Below are 20454 nucleotides of genomic sequence, written 5' to 3'. Positions count from 1 at the left end.
AGCAGGAGACATTTATGATAATTATAATAAACTACCACTAATAGCTCTTGCAATACAGCTTTAAGAATCTATATCTACTTACAGACATCTGCAATTTAATAAAGATATTTGGCCTTAAACATACACAGGAGGGATAATTTGATATTCTTCAGAGGCCAGCAGGCGAGTGTGTTCCGCTGCTTAGTGCCCTCACAGTTAGCATCTGGCTCATCTTTAACTTGCATTTCTTTTCTGCCTGATGCCTACATTTTTCTCAGCCACGTGCTAACGAATATAACTGAATCCTCCTTTTATCTATATGACACCATGTGAAAATGCTTGCTATAATTAAATCAATTACATATACATGCAAAGCTAAATATTAAAAGAAAAAAATTAAGAGACTTCCAAGCATGAATTTAATTGAGCGATATTTTATAAATATATAAAATTAATGTATAAGGTTATATAATCATCGTAATTTAAATATGCTCATTATAAAAACTTTAGACATATCTACAAAGCCACTACATTGAAACTCATTGTGTTTTTCCATGATTACTGAGAATGTTAGAAGGCACCAATATGGATAACAGCAGTGCTACCAACAGCATCGCTTTTATGTTCTATGTTTTTGTTGTTTTTTTGGTGTATATTATCTCATTTAATCCTTAACCTATTCAGAATGAGAGGTACTATTAATTCTACTTGTACTACTAACATTAGTCCCATAATGTGGAGGAGGAAACAATTCACTATTGTAATCTCAAGTGGATACTAATATAATATCAACATACTGTAAAACAAGCAGTATTTTGTAACTGTTAGAACTAAATGTGGAAAAGAAACCAAATACATATTCCAAAAATAGTTCATACAGTAAAATTGTCCCCAGTATCTTGATAACATCAAGAAATGATGAATTATTTGGCATGTTAGTCTTAAATACAACTCTGTTGTATACTAGACATGCAATCTTGAACATACTATTTAATACTTTTGCTTCCCTTTTCACAAGAGGGATGAACATATATATACTTCAGGACAAAGTCCAATAGTTATCGTTCCTCCACCCTGCTTTCCTTGATCTGATGTGTAACAGAATGTGAACCATTTTGGTAACCTAATTTAACATGGTACTGAAAATGTTTATTAGTATGTTAAGTGCACAGATTTGGATTGATAAATGTTATTTATCTTTTAAAACCTATTGAATTGGGCTGGGCGTGGTGGCTTACGTCTGTAATCCCAGCACTTTGGGAGGCCAAGGCGGGCAGATTACCTGAGGTCGGGAGCTCGAGACCAGCCTGACAGACATGGAGAAACCCTGTCTCTACTAAAAATACAAAATTAGCCAGGTGTGGTGGTGCATGCCTGTAATCCCAGGAGGTGATAGTCGGGAGGCTGAGGCAGGAGAATTGCTAGAACTCGGGAGGTGGCGGTTGCAGTGAGCTGAGATCGTGCCATTGCACTCCAGCCTCTGTTTCAAATAAATAAATAAATAAATAAATCCTATTGAATTTTTAAAAGAATATTTGAATTTAATATTTATTACTATAATTTTGTACTGGAATAGACGTCTTTCCATTACACTGGCATTTAAAAGTGCTTTCATGGATGAAGTACTACAGTGTAAAAAACTTATGCTCAAACTGTTCTTTCAAAAAATCACTCTTAAACTTTTTTTTCAAAACCTCAAACCAGTTTAAAATTTTTCCTTCCTCAATTCCAACCAACTAGATGTATACACATTCAAGTAAGTTATCACATTCATGAAAAAAATCCCCATTTTTTAATCTGAATATTGAGACAACTTGGGCACGGCATGACTATGTTAATATTTGGAAACTACTGCTTCAAAGAGAAGGCTTTTTTCCTTATCTTTGGAAAGAACAGTAAAAGGAAAAGCAAAATAAATCTGATCTCACCAAACTGTTTAAATTCTAACTTCAATACTATTCACTATTAATAAAATATATAGACACAAAGGTAAACCTTGTTAAACTGAAAACTCCAGCTACTGTTACCACATAATAAAAGAACAGAGTATAAAGACTTTCACTATTTATAAGCTTATATTATTATTAGGTGTTAAGAATGTAACACAAATAAAATATAAGGCCTGTAGAAAAAGCAAATGGATTGACCCCGACAGGCAGTATGTGCCTTTGCTGGATCACGTTATTAATCAATGATAACACCTCTGAAAAGGTTAACACCTTTGAATACCCAAAAGTAAAATACTTTTCAAATAAAAGTAAACAATATGCACAATTTTTCTATGTGGCAACCTTAAAACCAATTTGGTAATGCTATATCTTATTTACAAGCTGAATCATTTCTCAAACCAATGAATAATAAAATGTCTTGCAGAAATATCAAAGGTCTAAGTCAGATAAGTCAAGTTTTTTTTTTAACATTTACTATGTTATTTGGCCTTTTACAATATATAATGAAAAACTAACAAAATGTAATCCATTAAAAATTGTTGCTTAGATAATGCTCGTGTAATTATTTTTGCAGCTGTAAAGCATAAAACTTTAGTATTGCCCATGACTATGGGCAATTCTACATAAAGTTATGAATTTAATATTTTTCTTCTGTCTTCTAAAACTAATTTTTCTTTCTTATACTTATCCCAAAGATTTCCTTTTGGGGAAAAATAACATGGTGCCACATTATAAAACTATATGAAACTTTTAGTTAAACTGTCCAGTTTTCAAAATCCATGTGTACACTTAAGTCATCACAATAAAAATGAAATTCAAATGATTCACAGCATTTTGGCAGAAAAACCAAAAGCATCCATAAGTATTCCCAGATAAGATCTTTTGAAAAGCTTCTCCTTTTCTCCTTTAACATTTCTATTAACCAAAGTATATATACTTTTAATGTTTCTTGATTTGAATCGTATGAAAATTTTAATTTGGAATTGTCAAAAGGGTCTAATATTAATTTGAAAAGAGCAAGTAGCATGCATAGTGTATCCAAGTAGATATCACCTAAAAAGGTATTAAACCAGAGTTCCCTCTAAGATTGTAAGAATATAATGTTTCTTTCATATTTGTGTAGTTTTATTTTATGTGTATAGTTTGGTACATATAATTTAACTCAACAGCATTTCATTTTTTTATTCTATTAAATTAGAGGAAACATACATTTCATTGAATATTTGAATCCTAGAAGGTTTTTTTCTTTAAAAAAATGGTTCACTGGGCCGGGCGCAGTGGCTCACACCTGTAATCCCAGCACTTTGGGAGGCCGGCAGGCGGATCATGAGGTCAGGAGATCGAGACCATCCTGGATAACACGGTGAAAACCCGTTTCTACTAAAAATACAAAAAATTAGCCGGGCTTGGTGGCGGGCACCTGTAGTCCCAGCTACTCAGGAGGCTGAAGCAGGAGAATGGTGTGAACCCAGGAGGCGGAGCTTGCAGTGAGCCGAGATCACGCCACTGCACTCCAGCCTGGGCCACAGAGCGAGACCCCATCTCAAATAAATAAATAAATAAATAAATAAATAAATAAATAAAATAAAATAAAATTAAATTAAAAAGTTCACTAATTGTACAAAACATAATAAAGCACATAATCAGTACTTTTTGAAAACTTTACATCAATTTTAACACAATTCTCAAAATAAGTAAACATGTTTTCAGAAAGGAATTCTAAAGTTCAGTGGTGTCTTTGCAACTTATCTGGGTAATATTAAGACAGGAAGCAAAGCAGAATAAAAAAAGTTAAACAGAAAGTGTTCCAAGTAATATGGAGACTTTAATACTTGCAAAACAGTCTTTAAGTGCATTGTAGGAAATTTTAGAACTGAAACATAACATTACAGAATGGGCAGAAGTCTTTGACAACATATAATCAGAGACAACCAAGTCCCAGGAAGCTTTGCTTGTGTTATTTATGAGAAGGGGACCAGAAGAAAACCTAGGTATTCTGATTCCCAGTGAAGTATTTTTTTGTTTTGTTTTTTTGCTTGTTTACCACGTGACTATTGTAATGTAAAAATGCAATTGTTCTATCTAATCCATTGTATTTCCAATAAATTCACTTTATTATTGCAAAAGGCTTGACTTATGGTGATTGTGCATCACTGCGCTACAGTCTCACCACTATCCAATCTTGGTAGGCTCAAGTGCTCAAGTTAAATGTGAACAACTAATTGCGAATATTTGTGAACTACATACAATGCCTTTACCTTCATGAATCATAGAATCTCAGTGCGGTTAAGGGCCTGATAGATGTGTGATCTGCACTTTTTTGTTTTAGAAATTAATAAATTAAGGCTCCTCAGGGGGAGAGGAGCATGCCACATAAATAATAATAATAATAATGTCAGCAATATAATAATGATGTTAGCAATGGCTGATGCTAATTGAACATTTACTGTGTAAGGAAACTTAGTAAGTAACAACTCATTTAATACTCATAACAAGTCTATAACAAAGTGAATGTATTAGTTTTGGTTCACAGATGAGGAATTTGTAGGACTCAGTAGCCAAGCTAGAATACAGATCTCCAGTACATAAAGAACACTTCTCTACCAAGTTGCCTGCCTATCTGGTCTTAACATAGTGTTCATAATTCTAAATACACAAGTATCATGATATAATTAATATTTCAGACTCATTCTATTGTAACATAAGTGAGAAATTTCCCTCCTGACAATCATATGGCTATCTTTGAATATATTCTGCATTCCTGTGTTTTTTCAGATTATTTTTCTTGGAAGAGGACACTACATTTTCAAAATAATGTTGATAATTAGATTTCATTATTCATAACACATATGATGTGCTACTTTTTATCAATGCTTCCTTTTATATTTCAACCAGAAAATGATTGAAAAAGCTGTATATTAACAAGCATTTTAATTAAATATGGGCAATTTAATTAGAAGTGGGTATCTTGGGAAAACTAGGGGAAGATATTCTGCAGTCCTGGGATTTATTTTTTTCTACTTCCATTGATAAAGACTACTTTATCAATGAAATCTTGCAGCAAATAGTAACCTCTTGTCAACTAGGAAAAAAAAAAAATGAAACCCTTAAAAACTAAGGTATATTGGAGGAGAAAATAAAGAGGAGGTAAATAAAGACAACTCTATAAATGCTCAGTAACAACCCACTTCTGTTGCCATGTACCATTTTAATTGTTTTCAAAATTACTGCTCACATACATAGTCTTTAATTTTGAGTACAGAAAATATTACTTACTTTTATGATACTCCTAGTTCCCTGTCTGAACACCAACTTCATGCTGATGTAAATAAGTGTAACTTAATATCAAAATAACTATCATTCTTTCATTTAACACATCTGCACTGAGCACATACTTTGTGTCTGGCAGCTATGCTGTAACTCTTGTATCTTCCTCGCAGTGAAGTATATGTAAAATGTTGACGTCTGTCAAAAAACATTAATATTCACCTTTTTGGGAAACAGTAACACAACAGGGTCTTATTGCAGGTTATTTTGAATTAAGAGATATATTTTGAAGGCTGGATCAGAAAGCATACCATAAAGTCTTCTATAACTATTTGCAGTCTTACTTGTTAGCTGACAGCATTGCCCAGAGGAATGAAGTACTGTTCTTTGTACGAATGTGTGAAAAATTTCTTAATATTTACTAAATAATTCCAAACTTTAAGAAAGATTCCAACCAAAGGATAAATGTACAGAAAGATAACCCACTGAAGAGGAAAACTAAAATAATAACAAGTAAAATAATATTCCATCAAGTATTATCCATCTTACAACACCATCTTCTAAAGATAAGGAATTTGTTTCTAAAAAAGATGCATGTGAACATCAATTCTGTATAAAGTTTCCTAAAGATATTCATTTAATTTTTAAAATTTGACACTGAATATATCTACGAATATTCTACAATAATTATGTCATCTTCTACTTGTATTTTTCTTATATCATGCAACTTTGTTTTTAAACCTTAAATTATGCTTTGCTTAGGACCCTGGAAGAAAATATGCTGGTAGAAGCATTTTTGAAGATTTGACAAAACTCTTATGTTCTAACCTAGGAAAGGAGTACTTTTATTCAAAAATTATACATTCTGAAAATCTGATATAGCAGATGGATGGCAAATATCACTCAACATTATATGATAACAACAACATAACGTGAATGAACACAAGGCATTGCAAATAAAATGAGAAGAATTACCAGAATAAAAACAATTACTAGCAAATTGTTTATTTAGATAGTGTATGATGGAGAAGCAAGCTAACTTAAATATAGTTGTATGTTTCTGAATTCTGCTGGGCTGTAGAAATGGGGCCATGTTGTCTCTGGTCTTTTAATTGTTGGAATTACATCCAGATTGGGTTCAAGCTTAAACCACATTCACATTTTACAGAAATATGAACACCATAATGACACTTCCTGTACTGCCGTGCAAAATACTCTCTAGTGCTTATTCCAACAGCACTAAGTCTTCAGGACAAAGAGAAGGTAAGTTTGGCATAGTAGGTTTCAGTTAAAATTTGTAATATGTTCCAGAGAAAAGTGTACATCAGTAAGGATCAGCTTTTTTTTTTTTTTTTAATTTGATTTTAAGTTCCGGGACACAAGTGGAGAATGTGTAGGTCTGTTACATAGGTATACATGTGCCATGGCGGTTGGCTGCACCTATCGACCTGACATCTAGGTTTTAAGCCCCACACGCATTAGCTATTTGTCCTAATGCTCTCCTTCCCCTTGCCCTTCTCCGCCCCCCAACTGGCCCTGATGTGTGTTGTTCCCCAACCTGTGTCCATGTGTTCTCATTAGAATCAACATTTAAATAGTTAATATTCAGCGGACTTGAAAGTCTGGTAGATCATTTTAAAATGTATCACCAAAGTAAGTCAAATGGCTAAAATCATATGTTCTAACTTAAAGTCAGTAACTTACTGTATGTTTGCATTTTATACACTTTAACCTATAAATGATAGATTTATTTTAAAAGTTCACTTTTTACAGGACATCATTTTATACAGTAATATTTGTAGATGTGTTTATTTATGAATCAGAAACAGAAGTCTAGAATGTCAGAATCACAACACAGATTCTTTCACCATTCTGTGATTTTAACAGGTACATTCACAATGACTCAGTTATTTCCATAAAAAACAGAGTTTTATACTCTATCTTGATAGGGTTATTATGAAAGCTAATTATTTAATGTTTATACAGGACTTGCCATTTATATGGTGCATTACATCTGCAAAGAAGTATTGCTATTAGTCACTATGTAAGGAATTGCCAAATTTCTCAGCTGCCAGTACAAATGGAAAGGAGGACAAAGAATGCCATTGATGAGGGTTTTAAAGTGCCAGAGCAAAAGTCACACTCAGGAGTAGCCTGGCAGGGTTAAAAAAACACAGACAAAATGAGGATATCTGAGCTATGGGACCCTGATTAGGGCAAGACAAGCATGCATTCTTTCTTTTGTAAAATCCAACTTTTTATGTAGCCTTGCAGCAAGAGTCCTCAATCAAAGAAATATGCTTCTGCATTTATTGCCTGGCTCTTTGTATCTGAAGGTCAGCTCCATGAGAACAGGGAATTTGTGATTATCCCCTAGTATTTCCAGTGCCCAGGACAACATCCAAGACACAGGAGGTATCCAGTAAATGTTTACTACACTTTCCAATATGCTAAGTAGTAGATTTTAAATGGTGGCTCGCACTGGCAGGAGTTCTATAGCTGTAGTACTTGGGGTATAGGGAGGTAGACACACATATTCAAATAAACACATACATATGCAACTATAACTGATACGCGTCAAGAAGGAAAGGTATAGGATGCTGCGTGAGAGAATAATGAGAAGCATAATTTAGATTGGAGGTGAGGGAATAGTAGGGAACTAACAGTTAAGGTGAAGCCTGAGTAATGAGTAAAACTTATCCTCGGGAAGTGCACTGCAGGCAGAGGAAATACTTCAGGTGAGGAAAAATCCTGGTACACTGGAAAAGCCTTGGATGCCGTGTGGTGGGACCGGTGGAGAGCAAAACAAGACAACCTTGGTAGGGACGACAGGGACCAGATTTGCTATGCACAGCAGCCATGCCCAAGGGTAAGCTTTTATTTTATTTCCAATGAGAAGCCACTGGAGTCTTAAGCAAAATAGTGTTATAATGAAATTCTCATACTTCAGTGTTCATTCTAGCTGCTCTGTGAATAAAACGGACAGGGAAGTAATAACGGACATGGAGGCCAGGGGTGGTGGCTCAGCCCATAATCCCAGCATTTTGGAGGCAGATGCTGGAGGATGGCCTGAGCCCAGGAGCTGGAGACCAGCCTGGGAAACATAGTGAGACACTGTCTCTACAAAAAACAAAATTTACAAAATTAGCCAGGCATGGTGGTGCTCGCCAGTGGTTCTGGCTAGTGGGGAGACTGAGGTAGGAGGATCGCTTGAGCCTGGGAGAGTCAGGCCACTTTGAGACATGATTGCACTACTGCACTCCAGCCTGAGCAACAGAGCCAGACCCTGTTTCAAAAAAATAAACAAACAAGGAAGTGTAGAGACCAATTAGAAGGCTATTGAAGTAATTACAGGTAAAATGGTGATGGTTTTATACCATCATGATGATACCAGATTTGACACAATAGTGACAGATTAGAGGTACATTTTGTTGGTAAAAATAAAAATGATTTATTGAAGGGCTGAAGTTGACAGACAAAGACATCAATAATAACACCCAGGTTTCTGATCTGAGTAACTGATCATGCCATTTTCAAGGTACAGGATAATAAGTAGACAAGATATAAGTAAATCCTTCTACGAGAACGAACAAGAAAAAAAAAGATATCCTTATTTTTAAAAAAATTTAAAACATGGTTTGAGAGTATAGAGTCTGATATGAAAATTGTTTCATTGGTTAAAAAATATTATGGCTTTAAATTCAGTCCTTGATTTTGAACTATTTGGATCTATATGCTACCATATTTCAAATCTTATTTGCTAACTGATAATATTCATTGATCAATGAATTCAAACTTTAATTTTGGGGATGACAAATTTTAATCTAGTTTGATCCATATCATGTATTTTTTAACTGAAAAACTCAAATACATCTGATATATTCTAAGTTTATAAATGTATATATACAACACGTGTGGATTATATATGTATATATATGTATAATACAGATATGTGACATATATGACTGCTAGTCATTGATATACTGTGATGGTAACACTAAGCACCAAATTATGGTAAAAACAAAACAAAACAAAACAAAAAACACTCAGTTATTTTGATTGGAAAATGAAAATAACTCAAAACGTGGGTCATTTCCAAGGACTGCCATAAATTAAGCTCAATAACATATTAAATCAATAACAGTAAAATCAATAACATACTAAAGGATATGATATATCGATATTTAAGGACACAAGAACTAATAACGTATTAAAGATTATTATACAATTAGAATACACAAGAAGTTCAGGGCATTTCACTTTCACATATGTAAAGCATATGTAAAATTCCCTGCAATTATACTGAATCCCCAAAATCTTACGGATTTTATTTGTGATTCACTTAATCATTCATTCAATAAAAGTACAACACACTATATCTGGTGATGGTAGCTAGCAAGATAAACGACAAAGTCTCTGCTTTCAGGGCACTTATTTCAGAATTTTTCTCTCTCCTTTGTGTGTGTGTGTGTGTGTGTGCATGTGTGTATGTGTGTGTATTTCACAACCTGCTTTGTTTAATTGAAATTTTAGATAAAAGTCTAACATGCAAAACAAATAAAGGAGATACTATTTTACTTTTCCACCTGGGGCTATCGTGCAGAAGAGTTCAGGTCTAGTGGTCCTGAAGAAAAGGCTCAAAAGTCACCAGTAAAAAACAACAACATAACGTGAATAACAGCTCATATAGAATCATAACGTTTTAATTTTTTATTTTATTTTTTTGAGACAGTTTCACTCTTATCACCCAGGCCGAAGTGCAGTGGCACAATCCACAATCTCAACTCACTGCAACCTCCGCCTTCTGGGTTCAGCTGATTCTCCTGCCTCAGCCTCCCAAGTAGCTGGGATTACAGGCAAGCACCACCATGCCCAGCTAATTTTTGTACTTTTAGTAGAGACAGGGTTTCGCAATGTTGGCCAGGCTGGTCTCAAACTCCTGACCTTAGGTGATAAACCCGCCTCGGCCTCCCAAAGTGGTGCGATTAAAGGCGTGAGCCACTGCACGTGGCTGAGAATCATAACTTTAATCTTAGCACAACCTTCCCCACTTCCACCCCCACTGGCAACTGCAAATGAGGACACATAGGTGATGGAATGACTCAAGGTTGCACGATGAGTGATCGAACACACAGGACTACAACCTGAAACAGATGTTTTCATCTTTTATTTTCATAAAGACACACATATTTTTTAAGTGCCTGAAAAAGACTAGAGTGTTTTCTAATTTAAATATGTTCTGGGAAACAAAGGCATGCGCACATGCACACACACACACTCACAAACTCACACTTCTTTACCCTCTCAAGCCCACAATACCAGCAGCTAAATAGGAGACAGATTAAAAGGAGTTTTCAAATTTTATGGAGCAAGGGTGTTAATGGTAACAGTCTCAAGGGGGAAGAATCCTCACAGTTTAAAATGATCTCATTAAAACCCTCCCTAGTAATTGGGAAGAACCAGAGAAAATAGCTATTGAATTAAAAACAAACAAACAAACTCTTCTCACCAATGTATCTTTGTGAAGCATAATTAAGGTTGCCAATTATAACATCCCCTCCCCACACAACCCAAAGGAATATTTCAGTGATAGGAAAAACCAAGTCTAAATAGCATACACAGAAACACATGAACTAAACAAAGGGATCTTTAATTGGTGACAGTCTGCCCTAAATCACTTTTATTATTGCTGAACATAATAACATTCAGATCCGTTAATTCCTTGTATCTTCCCCTATCAGAGCCTGTCTTTGGCTTCAAAATAATAATGCCAAATACCTAACAGGGCTCTCAATCTCCAAGGAAAATAACAAGCATGCGATTGTGTAGCTGCGTGAGCTGCCTTTTCCTAACAAACTACAGAGCCCTTGGGAGAGTTTGCTCAGCCATCAGCTCTGGCAGACAAAGTTTAAGACCTCCTCTGGATGATAGCTAGAATCATGCCAACAACTCTGACTTAAGGTACTTGAAATTAAATTAGTAGAAAGTAAATCATTTTATTATTCTTATTAATGATGCTATCTTTTCCAATAATTGTTTTATAAAATCCATTGTAATTATAAAATTCATTCCTTACTGGGTGCAGTGGCCCACGCCTGTAATCCCTGTATTTGGGAGGCCGAGGCAGGAGGACTGCCTGAGCCCAGCAGTTTGAGACCAGCCTGGGCAATATGGTGGGACCCCTCTCTCTACAAAAAAAAATATAAAAAAATAGCTGGGTGCGGTGGCACAGGCCTGTAGTCCCGCTACTTGGAAGGCTGAGTTGGGAGGACTGCTTGAGCCCAGAGGTCAAGAAGGCTTCAGTGAGCCATGGTCATGCCACTTCACTCCAGCCTGGGTGACAGAGTGAGACCCTATCTCAAAAAAAAAAAAAAAAAAAATCCTCCTCAGGACATATTGGAAGCCAAAGAAAAAATATTGAACATGGTAAAACAATTCAATACAAATAAATACTACTTTCTCAAAGTGAAGATCTTTAATTATTAACCATTACTAAATGTTATTTGTGTGTGTGGTGATTGTGTCTATTTTTAATATCAGTTCATGGAAACAGAGTGTTTACAATGGAGGAAATTTTTGTGCTACAGAAGTCACAGCTTCAACAACTCCTCACCTGAACCTCACTCTCAGTATCAGGTGAGTTTACTATATACAAAACACCTGCACTCAACAAGATGGCTAACCCATGTCCTGGAGAGTTACACATTGCCTGTGAGGCAATGGGAAGAAACTCTGGCTCCCTTCCTGTTACCCCAAATCACGCAGAGGCAGAGGCTGACGTGTTTCCACCACCAGGAACCCACCTGCGTGGCCTAGGAAGGCATTGCTGCGGGAGCTGTGAAGGACACTAACACTGCTTTGCAAGAGGTGCTGGAGAGCGCCTTCATCCATGAGGGCCTGGCACGTGGGATTCGTGGTGCTGCCAAAGCCTGAAACAAGGGCCAAGCCCATCTTTGTGCTCTTGCGTGCAAATGTGATGAGCCTATACATATGTCAAATTGGTGAAGGTTCTTGTGATGAACACTAAATCAACCTATTAAGGCTGATGACAACATGATACTAGAGAAGTGGTTTGGTATCTGTGAATCTCACAGGGGAAAACATGTAAAGTGGTTGGTTGCAGTTGTGTGATAGTTAAGGTCTATGATAAAGAATCTCAGGCCACGCATGTCATCAAAGACTACTTCAAATCCAAAAAAATGAACAAATAGAACACTTAAAAAAAAAAAAAAAGAGCAAACGAGAGAAATAAACTATGGTTAAAGTTGCCCCCTCCAAAGTTTCTAGCTCACAGCATATCATAAAAATTGAATTAAAAAATAAAATCATTTTGTGCCCTTTTTAAGTGCATCCTATTTAAGCTATAAAGACCACCATGATTTGAAGCCCACTTTTGTCCATTTAAATATATGTATAAATAGCTGTTTTCTCAGTTGTAAATTTTATATTACTCATTTTTCTCTCAGAACTTCTATTTCCATTTTTAATTCCCACCCAATTTTATCCTCATGCAATAGGCTTTTGTCTGAAAGATTTGTTATTGATTATTGTAACACAGTTCTTTGCTTTGAAATAAGGAACTGTGGAACATTTTCTATTTTTACTGCCCAGAAGTCTTCACACCTCTGAAAATGCACCACAGAAAGATGGAGACATCTAAACAGCATGCCTTTCGCTTTCAATGTAAAAAATATGCGAAAATGAAAGGCGACATATGGAAGGGGAATTCCACAACAGGACATTTTCGGTCACCTCAGTTTTAGGAATGATATCTATGGAGAGTAAGAATCCGGACAACATAAAACTACCATGCTGATACGCTTTGACTGTATTCCCACGTGTGCTGCGAGGAACCCAGTGGGAAATAATTGAATTATGGGATTGGTTTCCCCCATACTGTTCTCATGGTAGTGAAAGTCTCACGAGATCTGACGGTTTTATATGGGGAAACCCCTTGCGCTTGGCTCTCACTCTTCTCTTTTCCGCCGCTATGTGAGACGTGACTTTCACCTTCCGCCATGATTGTGAGGCCTCCCCAGCCATGTGGAACTGTGAGTCCATTAAACCTATTTATTTTGTAAATTACCCATTCTCAGGTATGTCTTTGTCAGCAGCATAAAAACAGACTAATACACATGCCTATATACCTCTACAACCTAAAGGTACCCTGGTAAAAACACACTACACTGAAAATTTATGTATAATTTTAGGTAATTATAAAATTCATTCCTCACTGGGTGCAGTGGCTCATGCCTGTAATCCCTGCATTTGGGAGGCTGAGGCAGGAGGACTGCCTGAGCCCAGTACTCTCACTAATTTAGTCATCAGCCTTCAAAAATTTGGCAGCTCAGCTCTATTATAATGGGAGCCACAATATACAGGCCCTAGCCTGTAAAGGACCTCATCAATAAACATGAATTAACCTATTTGAACAAAATTTTGGGTACATTTCATAAATTTGAGGTGACATGTTTATGTGTTATATGCTTTTGTTGTTGCTGTTTTGAGTCAGGGTCTTGCTCTGTCACCCATGCTGTAGCAGAGTGGTGTAATCATGGCTCACGGCAACATCAAACTCCTGGGCTCAAGCCATCCTCCAGCCTCAGCCTCCCAAGTAGCTGGGACTGGAGGTGTGTGCTACTGTGCCCAGCCAAATTTTTATTTTTTGTAGAGAGGGGGGTCTCACTTTGTTGCATAGGTTAGTCTTGAACTCCTAGCCTCAAACAATCCTCCTGCCTCAGCCTCCCATATGTGTTTTCTTTTTTTTCTTCACCCAACATAGATCTTTGATGTGTTATTTTTTAAATTGTAACGTTTAAAGAAAAACAATCCAAATCAAATTTAATTATTATTGAGTTATTAAATTATCTAAGGCCCAATAGATTAAAGTACAATCTTATATAATCAATGGTCAAACAGGAATCAAAAAGGCAGAAACTCAGTCTCCTAGGTAGAAGAGGGCCAAATGCTTTCTCTGGAGATGTTAAGACCTATGCTTATAATGAGGAAATAAATGGTTCTTAGCACTAGGTTAGCTGACCAGCTTTTGAAAATGCCCTGCAACTTGTTTAAAAAACTATAAAACCATTAGCAACTTCAAGAAACTTAAAAAAAAATACAAAGACGTTTCAGTTTCTCTGCAACGCTGGCAAGCTTTGGATTACTTTTCTCCTTTAACAGGCCCCACTTGGAACAGCAACGCTTTTTATAAACATTAAAAAAAATAAACAAATGTATAAGGTTTTACTTCTCCACAAAAAACAGTTGCAACTTCTGGCTTTTTGACTATTTTTAACAATCTTCTTATGTTCTATGTTCTGAAAGTTGAACCAAGTACTTCTACTGAACTTAGTTATAAGTCATTAACATAATCTCTGATTATCATAAAACTTTTGTATATATTCAAATATGGTGATAAATTTGTTTTCTAAATAAACAGTTGCTAGCCTCTTTTGACTTACATGTAATACAAGTTCCCTCTCAACATCAGCATCTCTTTAAGTAAGCATTGCAATAAAAATTACATTTGAAAATGATCATATTAGCTATCAATTTTAATCATGCATATTTTATCAACTATTAAAGAGAAATGCAAAATAACTGGTTATTGATAGTGCATAACCTTCTTTGCTGCAATTACCGATCATTCATTTTGGCAAAAGAAGTCACACACTCACATTATAATTTAAAATATTCATTAAGTTTTGATTTCCAAAATCAATGTTGTAATTAGCTTCCTATCAGCCAAATAATTCTTTCTCACGTTGTAAACGTTAGCTTTGTAAAATTAAACGTGTTACTAAGTTAAATCGGTGTTTTTAGCTTTAATAATGTGCATTTGATCTCAAAAAAGTCCAGTTTCATTAACAATCTATGGAAATGAAATTCACAGTTTTTAAATGGGAATTTAACAATAATAATGCAAGATTACATTTTTCTGGAAAAAATGATAAAATGTTCTAGGTCTAAATAGGTATTCATGACTAAATTTACCTAAAGACAGATATCTTTAGGTAAGTAAATAAAAGGCACACTTTAAATGCATGAAGTATTTTTAATTGACAATGACCTATGATTTAATAGAGATGAAGATCTGTGCTTACAGACATCATGGAGTAATCCCATGGTCTTAATGAGCAAAAAGTTGAGTCATAAAAAGGATTATTTATTAGCTTTTAAAAATGACAAAACATAGATTTCCCCCTTGACCTAAATACTAAAAGTTAGGAAATAATAAAATTAAAAACACATTGTTGCTCCTAATTTCATTTATATTTCTAGTTGTTATTTTATCTGTTTTTTGTTTGTTTTACATTCAGTGTTACAAAAGGGAAATGTATGTGAACATATAATAACCGAGGATACATATAATTTAATATAATAATTTCACTAAACAGACGATAGAGGCACTTCTTAATCATGCATTTCTTGTTAGTTTTTTCTTTTGTTCTCAAGGTCAGAACTATAGAGAAACTTTACTTGATTCATGCATAACAATTTCCTCTTTAACTTCCCCCAAAATAAAAGACGATGAGCAAGATATAAGGAAAAATCAGTTGCGTTTAATTTTTATAATTGAAATATCATATTAAGGATTACTTAATTTATTGTCTTTACTAATCAAATTATGCTGTTTAATCATTTCAATATTTAAAATGATATTATTTCTCTTTACTTAGAAACAAAAGAAACAAAGAAAAGGCATTTCAAAGCATCAATGACCAGTGAACAAAAAACCACAACCACTAATTATAAAATGTTCCAGGATTTGAGGGGATCATAGACATGTTGAAAAAGGTAATTAAGTATGGAAGAAGAGGAAGATGAAATAAGCACCATACCACATGATGTGACACAAGAGACAAGCACTTATTTTATTCCTAAACTCTATAAATAATTGACAGCTCCTACAACCATAATTAATTGATCTAAGTAATGCTTGAAAGAAACTTACTACCACATCTCTAACAGGGATAAGATACAGCTTGAAGTCAAGACTGGCAATTAAAATATCTTATCCAGCATTTTATGGTCACATAAATTAACTGTTGGTATCAAAGCAACAATTAAGCAAAAGAGAAGACAAAAGAACAACTAAATTAATAATGCATTTCTAGTAGGTTTTTTTTCTTATTTGGTACCCTAATGGCTAGAAAATGAACTACTGAACACATTTATAGTAAGTACATAAGGCCTCTGTACTTGAAAGTTGTTTTTAATATTTTAATCCATGAATGCTGCCTCCAACTTGTTTAATGTATGTGATACTTTATCATTTTTACAATTTAAAAATTCATACCTTGATCTTCCATATTATAATCAAAATTGAAATGTATTTTGAAGCAACTGTAACTTTTAGCTAACTACATTCACATGTGTTCATTATGAAGTTTGGTAATACATGCCTATAAGCAGACTTTGCAAAAAGAAACACATGATTTTCTCTCCATTCCCAAACTCCACACCATTTAATCTCCTGCCTCTTATTTAATTTATCATTTAAGTCATTAAAAAAATTGAGTTCTTACATTAGTCTTTGAAAAACCAAGTGTCCATCTTTGGTTCTGCCAGTCTTGAAACCACCTGTAAGCCTTTACTCCACAAGAACTCCTTGGCCAAGCTTCCTCTACCCAATCCATTCCCGAGTTTTCACCGGCAAAGCGATTTGCCACCTCTTACCGTATGCCTCAAAGACTGGCTTTCTGTACATACTGGAACTTAAAGCCTACATAGAAAGTGTGAACATTTTAATTGCTTAAGGTTAGTGTATGAAGTAAAAGTTTTATAGCGTGGAAGTGTCAGAGATGTGATTACGTGTTAAAGGATTTTATTTTAGTTAGATGGAGGGCTGCAAATAGAAGCTGATGGGTTTGGATATGGATTTTCAGTAGACAACTCTGCTTTATCTTAAAAAGCAAAAGAAAATTGTAATTAGACTTCCAGTTTCATTAAACAGAAAAAAATATTCATGTATTCTACTGTTTTGTACTGTGGAGACATGAGAGAGAGAAAAGATAAGCAACTTAATCTATATTCTATGATCATTTTGTTTATTATTTTGAATCATAGCATGTTTTAGTTAGAAGGAATTTAGAGATCTTTTTAGTCCAACTCTTCTTCATTGTACAGATGGAAAAACTGAGTCCACTTAGGTTAAATAATTGGTTTAATACTGTAATAACCCAAATATCTTATGAAAACCCATTAAATCCCAATTTCATGATCATTACCCACTGACTACTTGAACAGATTCCAAAGAAAACAAAGAGCATTTTATTAAAACAATTAAAAAATATTTTGAGATTGAATTGAGACTATTTCTGAAGCAGCTCTAGGTAGAATATTAATGGAAAGTCTTTGGCAGCCACAAGATTTGACCAAGATGCTTCACTGTGGAGGGACTGCTTATCTTACAGTTTTCCATTAGACCAGCCCCAGAAACCCAACACTTAGAAGAGGACTATCTTAATATAGTAAGTAATATCCTTGTATTAAGCATTAACCACATGAGAAAATTAAGCCCATTCCTGTTAAAACCATTTAAATTTGATACTATATCTGTTAGTTTACTTTCAGTTTTGAAAACATTTCAAGCTCAGGAATTTTATTCTCAGGCTCATGAATTTAGGTTGAAGACAATGTCGTCATAGTCGCTACCTGTCACAGAGACATAAGGCCTCTACCGATAAAATAGACGGTTCATTCTGTCATCATGACAGCTTTAAAAAGTGACAGCTCTCTTAAGAAGAAAATGGTACAAAAATAATATAATGGTGTGTGTGATATTTTTAAGTAAAAGATTTAATACGTGAGGAAGGTATAGTTGTGATTTTGATTCAAACCGTAGCAACTCATCGATGAATCAATGCACATTTTAGACATTTTTTTTTTCAAGTGCATATTTTAGACCTTTGGTTTTATTGTTGTTACTGAATTTTTAAAAAGGTATTGCAAAGTTAAGAGGAGCACGTCACCATCAATTTTCATATGATAATTTTAGGCCTTCTCTCAAAGTTTCTATATGCAGATCATGATTGAATATTGTTGTTTAATCAAAGTCTTGCAGGGAAGGCAGGTAACTTTTATTTGGAACTGGGTCCAACCTAAAGTTTTGATTATATTTATAAGACAGAACAGCCTAATCTTCAAAGATTCATTCATTTGTAAGTCAAACTTCATAAAAGGATGAAATGATTATTTTAAATATCATTTTAAAAAAAGAAACATAAAATTTATTTTTAAATATAAACTTGCATTCAATAAAATATTTTACTTCAACATATATAGTAACCTAGTTGATTAAGAAATTACATTAAAGTAAAACAATATCATTTTTAAAACTTGAAAAAAAGACACTTCATGAAGATAGTGCTTTTACTAAGGGAAAGAGTAGGAGATACACTGCCCACAAAGAGGGAAACAAAGTAAATTATACTTTTAGATTATTATGGTGAGCACTAATATCTAACAGGCTAGCATACTAATAAAGTGGTCATTCAAAATGCTGTGTAGTGTAACATAAATATATGAGCAAGGCAAAGGGATCCAGTCTCATTTTATTGTGCACTTTAATAGAGGACAAAGCTAGTTACACAGATGGCACTCAGGATTTCTCAATGAATTCAGCATCTGTGTGTACATGTTGCATAAATGCCAATTAAAATGTGTCCGAGTAAATTTACATCCCTTGCTGATAGATAGTAAGCCAATCTTGCTGGCTCAGGATCAAGGTTAAACTTAATCATCTGCTGAACTTTCAGCAAGTTGCTCTCAAATTGTACAGAAATTCCCAGTGAAATAATAAAAACAGAACTCCTATTGATTTGTATTTATTTACATTCATAACTCATTTCTGCAGCCTTGGGCTAGAGCTCAAAGGGAAAAAAGTTACTATTTGTATGACTTGGCCAAGTATACTTTTGACCACATTTCCAACAAATACCTCTTTGATTAAAATGCCGGCCTGAATAAATTTTCCTAACCTCCTCCTTGCAACTTCCCAGTTGAAATAATTTTGTTTAAAAATGATCCTTTCAAGATGATCTTGAACAAAGGAAAAAAGCATGTAGCAGTAGGTCTATTATTTATATAGCAAGGAACAGAGCGTCTGCCTCAGATTGACAGGCAGCCATGAAATTAGTAGAAGCAATTCTTCCTAGAGGAATATAAAAATGGCTTCCCCTGACATTTTAAAAACACTGCTTTGCTTTAGTACCCCAACCCCAACCCCCAGTACATTTGTACTCACATAAAGCTTGGTCGCTGTTGGTGTATAGAAGACCTACTGATTTGTGTACATTAATCTTGGATCTGGAAATTTTGCTGAATTCTTTTATCAGTTCTAGGAACTTTCTGGAGGAGACTTTACGGTTTTTTTAGGCAAACAATCATATCCTCAGCAGACAGTGACAGTTTGACTTCTCTTTACTGATCTGGATGCCCTTTATTTCTTTCTCTTGACTGATTGCTCTGGCTAGGACTTCCAGTACTATGTTGAAGAGGAATGGTGAGAGTGGGCATCCTTGTCTTGTTCCCGTTCTCACAGCGAATACTTTCAGCTTCTCTTCATTCAGTATGTTGGAGGTGGGTTCGTCATAGATGGCTTTTATTACATTAAGGTATGTCCCTGGTATGCCAATCTTGCTGAGAGTTTTAATCATAAAGGAAAGCTGGATTTTGTCAGATGCTTTTTCTGCATCTATTGACGTGATCATGTGATTTTTATTGTTAATTCTGTTTATATGGTGTATCGCATTGACTGACTTGCATATGTTAAGCCATCCCTGCTTCCCTGGTATGAAAACCACTTGATCATGGTGGATTATCTGTTGGACATGTTGTTGGATTCAGTTAGCTAAAATTTTGTTAAGGATTTTAGCATCTGTGTTCATCAATGATATAGGTCTATAGTTTCCTTTTTTGGTAATATCCTTTCCTGGTTTTGCTATTAGGGTGATGCTGGCTTCATAGAATGAATTAGGGAGGGTTCCTTCTTTTTCTATCTTGTGGAATAGTGTCAAAAGGATTGCTACCAATTCTTCTTTAAATGTCTGGTAGAATTCTGCTGTGAATCCGTCTGGTCCTGGACTTTTTTTCTGTCGGTAATATTTTATTTTATTTTTTGAGGCAGGGTCTCACTGTCTCACCCAGGCTGGAGTGCAGTGGCATGATTTTGGCTCACTGCAACCTCCACCTCCTGGGGTCAAGCGATTCTCCTGCCTCAGCCTCCCGAGTAGCTGGGATTACAGGCACTCACTAC

At 34.9% G+C, this 20454-nt stretch overlaps 1 protein-coding gene across 1 annotated transcript in view; it reads right to left on the bottom strand.

Annotated features, from left to right (window-relative positions):
• The window catches only part of ROBO1 (roundabout guidance receptor 1), a 1000765-nt gene that overhangs the window by 149882 nt on the left and 830429 nt on the right, over window positions 1-20454 (bottom strand). The window lies entirely within an intron of this gene.

This window comes from Pongo pygmaeus, chromosome 2 (assembly GCF_028885625.2).
Source record: "Pongo pygmaeus isolate AG05252 chromosome 2, NHGRI_mPonPyg2-v2.0_pri, whole genome shotgun sequence".
In the NCBI taxonomy this organism is placed as follows: domain Eukaryota; kingdom Metazoa; phylum Chordata; class Mammalia; order Primates; family Hominidae; genus Pongo; species Pongo pygmaeus.
This window is presented reverse-complemented; position numbering and strand designations above follow the sequence as displayed.